Consider the following 7,351-nt stretch of genomic DNA (forward strand, 5'->3'; position numbering starts at 1 on the left):
ATTAATGAATAAGTACTAGGGAAATTCAAGAGAAAGAAATTCTTAGAGAACTAGAAATCAATTTGCTTAGCCATTAATGGCTGCATAACTCAACAATTTTTATTTAAATAAATGAGGACTTCCAAATATAGTTGGCCAAAGGTAATGTCCAACAGAAAAATAAATCATCTTGCCAATGTCTATTTTGTGGGTAAAAGGAGAAAATCATGAAAATAACCACAGTAATCAGTACTATTTAACAGTGTTATGGAAGGAAAGCTCCTTTTCCTTTGTTTGAATTTTATTTTATTTTTTTATACAGCAGGTTCTTATTATTATCTATTTTATACATATTAGTGTATACATGTCAATCCCAATCTCCCAATTCATCCCACCACCACCACCACTACTCCTCCTTTCTCCCCTTGCTGTCCATACGTGTGTCCTCTATATCTGTGTCTCTATTTCTGCCTTGCAAACTGGTTCATCTATAACATTTTTCTAGATTCCACATGTATGCGTTATTATACGATATTTGTTTTCCTCTTTCTGACTGACTTCACTCTGTATGACAGACTCTAGGTCATTTGTAGAGATACGGAAGGAAAGCTCTTAAGAAGACTTTCTCCTGAACTTCTCAGCTTCCTGACTGCTTCATGGAATTGCGCCGAGCTAGGTCAGTCTTATATGTAGGTAAATTAGGCAATGTCTAGATGGCATGATTTGAAGAATGCCAGTAAAGACATCCCTGATTAAAAACCTCTCACCATCTGACTTCTCCTAGTACTTGAAATCTGAAATGTTCACAGTAATCATTACCTTGAGTTAAGACTCTGAAAGCCCCAGCTCAAATGCACACGTGCTATGTAGGAAAGTAAACACACAAAGCCTGGTCAGGCATTGACATTTGGACCACCTTTAGTTTCTCAGGAAGCTATCACTCAGTAAATCAGAGGCAAGACCCAGGTGAACAGGGCTCTGATGAATATAGTGGAGTTGGACTGAGGATAAGTGAAGGGAAAGGCAGATTCTACAGTGGTGACATCAGTGTGAACTCTGAGTATCATTAGAGCGGGGTGGGTCAAAGGAGAGAAAGGGAAACAAAAAGAAGAAATAGGGGTTCATCTAACTTGGCAACTTAAACATTTTACCAAGAAGCAGTCTTGTGTCTAAGAACACAATATGTGTTACCCAGTGGAGGATAATTAAGTCTGTATAATGCATGAAGCTTGGTCCTTTTTAACATTTGCAATAAAAGCTTCCTGATGGTTAAGATAGTAGAGAGTATGCAGAAAGCCTGGAAAAAACTGGAACTGCTGTTCTCTTCCTTTTTCAATGTGAACAGACTACTAATTAAGGTGTCCATGCTAATTACAGACTCAATTCTCTGTGAATGTTATTTCTTTAGAGTGACCATAAGATGTGAAATAAGCTTTGGTATAGAATTTATGTTTAAAATCTCCATGCATCTTCCTAATGTGTCAGCTGACATTTGTTATTACTTGTCTGTAGACCGGCTTTGAATATCTTATGAAATATTTATGACAGCAAGGGATGTGGGAATCATATGAACAAAGCATACACAAGCAACTAAAGATTAGTGATAATAACTGACAGGGCAAAATCAGTAATCAGCCTTCATTTTCCATTTGTTCATTTTTAAGTGTGCTTGATTCATGTCTTTCACTCCCCGGTTACACTCTGTTTAATGGCATTTGCTTACTATTCATGCAATGGCAAGTTCAAATAAACTCTGGAGTTTATTAGAAATTTTGTAAATTAACTATCTTGAACCAGAGAAGCCTATGCAATTTGGTCCCAAGAAATAATTTGGTGTTTCCCTTTTGTGATTGACAGCAGATGTCAAAATGTGGGAGAAATGAATCTCAGGCTGGAAACTGGCACACAGGCCTGAAGAGAGGTAAAATGCAATATGGAATATAATTAAGATTCCAGAAGCAGGATATGGGCATTCTGCCTTGAAAACACTAAATGTAATGCGCACCCCAAGGCACCAGCAGGGCTAAGCACTATTTCAAACCTCCAAAATCACCTTGATAGTGATATAAGATTACATGCCAGCATGTGGCAAAACGGAGTTAACCCTAGTTCCTCAGATGCTAGGATCTGTGCATCTGGGCTTTTTAAAAAAAATTATTATGCTATGGCTGTTAGGTCATATGATGACTACTTTCACCAAGGTGATGATAGAAGATCCTAGGTCAAAATGGTAAAGCCTTCCTTTGTGCCCCTTTTTCATGCCTTAAAGCCTTCTACGATAGCACCTACAATACTTTCTTGGTCTGCTGGCTCTAAGTTTGTGTCATCTGTAAGTAAAAGAAACTGAACTCACTTGCTTAAAAAAACAGGGGCTTTTTTTTTTTCATGAAACAAAAGGTCTGAGGGTATGCTGTTACAAGTACAAGTGACTGACACTAGCTCAATAGTTCGGTGATGTCAAGGACACTGTTCCTGAAATTTTATTGGTGTTTCTCTCAGGACCACAAGATGGTTGCTTTATTGATCAAGGTTCTCTAGAGGCAAACCCACTTGCCGGTTCTCCAGACAATCCAGAGTCATAATAAGGGCATGGGGAACTAAAAGCAGTTGGAGAAAACTGTTATACAGGGCAATTCAAGGGTCCTGGAGCCAAACCTCATCTTTCTGCAATTTTACAAAGATTCAGGTTTGCTACTAAAGTACTAATGGAATTAGAAATCTAAAGCTAGTGTTAAGTACCTGGATTTGCCTTTCAGGGGTACATTAAAAAGTAGAGTCTAGAAAAGATTTCATGTTGCCCTGGAGAGGCATTAGAAAGGTGGAAGAAGCAGAGCTATTTACTTGCTGAATTTTGAGTGATAAAAATCACATACTTTTTTTTTTTTAATTTTTAAGATAAGAACACTTAACAGAAAATCTACCCTCTTAGCAAATTGTTTACATACAGTATTATTACCTGCAGGCTCTCTGCTGTACAGGAGAGCTCTAGGACATATTCATCTTGTACAACTGAAACTTTGTGCCCTTTCACTAATACCTCCTTGTTTTCCCCTCCTCCAACCCCTCCCATGCTACTCATGCTTCCATCAGTTTGACTTTTTTTTTTTAACATCTTTATTGGAGTATAATTGCTGTACAATGGTGTGCTAGTTTCTGCTGTAGAAGAAAGTGAATCAGCCATATATACACATATATCCCCATATCTCCTTCCTCTTGCGTCTCCCTCCCACCCTCCCTATCCCACCCCTTTAGGTAGACACAAAGTACCCAGCTGATCTCCCTGTGCTATGCAGCGGCTTCCCACTTGCTATCTATTTTATATTTGGTAGTGTATGTATGTCCACACCACTCTCTCACTTCGTCCCAGCTTACCCTTCCCCCTCCCCGTGTCCTGAAGTCCATGCTCTACATCTGCGTCTTTATTCCTGTCCTGCCCCTAGGTTCTTCAGAACCATTTTTTTTTTTTTTAGATTCCATATATATATGTTAGCATATGGTATTTGTCTTTCTCTTTCTGACTTATTTCACTCTGTATGACAGTCTCTAGGTCCATCCACCTCACTACAAATAACTCAATTTTGTTTCTTTTTATGGCTGAGTAATATTCCATTGATATATGTGCCACATCTTCTATATCCATTCATCTGTCAATGGACACTTAGGTTGCTTCCATAAATCACATACTTTTGACAGACAAATGGCCAAAAGTTTCTCTCAAATCTCAACAGCAACTCTCGTTGATTCTGAGAAAGTGTACTTTCTGCCTTTAAATACACAGGTAAGGCAAGAAAGCTGAATTTCACAAATTTCCACTAGGCTCGTTTAGAAATAAGGACTTGTCAAATGTACTTCACCGCATCAGGCGTGGTATTAACTAAAAAACAGTTAAACAGAGCAGAGAGCAGCAGGTGAATGTAGGGATGGGATCTTAAAAATTAACATCCACATCTACACACACAAACACACACATACACACACACACAATCATATTCAGGAGATGCCTTGTCACCAGTGGATTATAAAGTCATACAGTGCAAGTATACACAGGATGATTTCTAGATTTAATAATTAAGATCTAGCAAAACAGGGAACTTCATTAATCAGAACTGCTAATATACCCTGTCTTTATGTTGAGGAAAACAAATAAGATAGAATGATTGGAATCAAACCAATCACTGACACCTTCTATATGTTTTTGTATATTAACAGGATATACTGAGTATGCTGCTAGGTGCTGAGGATTCAGACATGAAAGACAGGGTCTGCCTTCAGGCAGCTCACCGCCTAGTGGACTGGGGATCTCCCTCTTTTCATTTCCTTCATCAACTCTGACAAATGTGTCTGTAGCCCCTAGATGCTTCTTGTCATTGAAACAGGTTTGAAAGTATAGGACATAGTCTGATAGTCTTGTCATTCTCTTTTACAAGGCACTTATTGTCCCCAGAATTGTCAGCTAGCTCAAACTTCTACACCTGAGTATAACTTTTATTGTTTAAAACAATAGAGCTCTTGATTGAAGAAAGCCATAGCTTTGGTTATTTTTATCTATGACAGAGCAAGTTATCCCCTAGTTAAAAAATTTTTAGACTCTGTAATGGCCTATATGGGAAAAGAATCTAAAAAGAGTGGATATATGTATATGTATAACTGATTCACTTTGGTGTATAACAGAACATTGTAAATCAACTATACTCCAATAAAAATGTTTTAAAAATTTTAGAGACCTTATCTAATTGTCCCCCATTATTTACAAAATAAAGTCCAATCTCCTTAGTATGTCATTAAACACCTTCCACAGTGGTTTTTTTTGGTACGAGGGCCTCTCACTGTTGTGGCCTCTCCCGTTGTGGAGACACGCAGGCTCAGCGGCCATGGCTCACGGGTCCAGCCGCTCCGCGGCATGTGGGATCTTCCCGGACCGGAGCACGAACCCATATCTCCTGCATCGGCAGGCGGACTCTCAACCACTGCGCCACCAGGAAAGCCCTCCACAATGTATTTTTACTCTTACTTTACTAATTATTCTCTCAAGGACCTTATGCTCCAACCAAACTGAATAAATGCAAAACCCTGTGATAATATGCCCTGTAATAAAGCAAGCGTGGGTCTAACTTGATTGACCACTGGTTCCCATCTTCTGTGAAAGCCCAGTTGCAAATGCAGTGAGGTTAAAGTTTTTACCTTGGGCCAGGGAGCTAAGTGGCAAGATGTGAAAGAGACCATGAGCCTGGTTGGAGAATAAGTAATCAATCCAATTTGGGGAAGCAGAGAGACTCAGGTCATTTTCCACGTCACTAGCTTTATCCAATCTCCCTGGATCTGTCCAGTGAAATGTGTGCCAAGTATTGGGATATTCTTATCATGACTACTCCTGTCCTGGAAGAACTTTGACAGTCACCAATCAGGTGTTGCCAAACTGTAGCCAGGACCTAGACAAATCTGAATAGTTCAACCGGGTCCCTGGCAGGTTAGCTGAATAGGCCAGTCCTGGTCCTTCTATTAATCTGTCAAAAATGTAACCCCAGAATTTATAAAATTAAGGTTTTTGGGGACACCACTCATTGTGCATTACAAATTTTACTGTAATTTCCTTTCCATGAACAAACGCACCCAGAATTTTCTCACATCACTGCCTTTACTCAGACTATCTCCTACTTATAATGCCCTTGTTAGAATTCTTTTAGGCCAGTCTCAAATGTCTTTCTTTTTTAGGAAAAGGCCAGATATTAAATCTCAGGCTTTGTGGGCCATATGGTCTCTGTCATAACTACTCAACTCTGCTGTCATAGCATGAAAGTTACCACAGGCAATCCCTAAATGAATGAGCATGGCTGTGTTCCAATAAAAGCTTATTTACCAAAAGAAAAAAGCAGTGGGCCATATTTGGCCCCCAGTACCACAGTTTGTGCACCCTTAGTCTTAGCTGTTTCCTTCCCTAATGCTCTAGCCAGAATTAATATGTCTCCTTTGGAATGCACAGAACTTTACTTAGGCCTTTCTGACAATGTTTATCACATTCTGCCTTGTAGTTTTGTTTTATTTTGTTTTTTCTGTTTTTCCTCCCCCCTGGATTGAAAATTTCTCTATCCATTTTAGGTGCTAAGTAAGCTATTAGTGAATCCAACAAAGAAACAATGAAGAATACTCTCATTTGTATTTTATAATTTGTAGTATAAATGAAAAAACTTCTCTCAACCCACTGTATTAGTGTTAGAGACAGTGGCTACTCCTAGTTTGTTGAGTTTTTGTTTTATTACTGTTATATAACTACTGATTTTTAGCTGGAAATGTGGCTGCCTGGAATGATGACTATAATTTTCAGTTTCCCTTTAAGTTAGATGTGGCTATGTGACCATGTTCCCGCTACAAGGATACAAAAGCAAATGTCATGTGCAACTTCTAAGAAGTGTCCGTGAAGGAAGTGGGCTTATCTCTCTTATCCTATTGAGTTAGACAGCCATCTTGGATCAGGTGTTATAAAACTCACATTGAGGACAGCAGAACAAAAGACAGAATGAGCCCAAGTCTTTCATAAACATGGAGCTGATATACCAACCCTGGACCTTCAGATTGATCTACAAAGAAAAGAAGTGAATTCTATTTTATTTAAGCCACTTACATTTGGAATATCCATAGCCAAACCCAGTCCTTACTGGTATGACTAATAGCTCTCTACTCCATGAAATCAAAGTTATGGCCTGATTTTGAGTCACTTTCCAGGGTCAGAGGCCTTGCTGGGCTGCTCTCATTGATTGCACAATTCTTTACAAAGACAGGACAGCAAGAACAAGGAACCCTACCACTTTGACACACTTCTTCCTCGCTTCAGTTATATCCAGCATTGACACTGCCCTGCTGATGAAAGGCCATGCTGTGCTTTCCTCTCTAGCTTTGCACCAGCACAAAGCTTGGTGTCACTCAATGCAGCCTGGCTCCAATTGAGCCATTGTTGACTTGTTATTTCCTGTTCATCTCTCACTAAACAGTTCCACCGGATAAGTATAAGGCATCTAGCTGCTATTTTTCTATACTCCTGTTCTTTGAGCACTCCTCCCCCAAGTCATAAACAATATATATATATATATATATATATATATATATATATATATGTAATATGGAAAAAGATTAGGCTACCCCTCCACACCTCCCTCTCATCTTTAACGACCACAGTCCCTGACAGCTACCTTTTTTTCAGAAGGGGTATGGTTACCTGGATGACTAAATTACCAGCTTGGTTAGCTTCTATTCTCCCTCTGCTTTCCCACTCCTCTCAACTCTCTTTCCTCCCTCTTTTCTAATGAATAGCTAATTAACTCTGAAAGGATTAAGCTAACTGCATTTTATAACCGCTTTCCTTCCCAGAATTTTCTAA

This window comes from Lipotes vexillifer, unplaced genomic scaffold (assembly GCF_000442215.2).
Source record: "Lipotes vexillifer unplaced genomic scaffold, Lipotes_vexillifer_v1.1 scaffold407, whole genome shotgun sequence".
Lineage (NCBI taxonomy): Eukaryota > Metazoa > Chordata > Mammalia > Artiodactyla > Lipotidae > Lipotes > Lipotes vexillifer.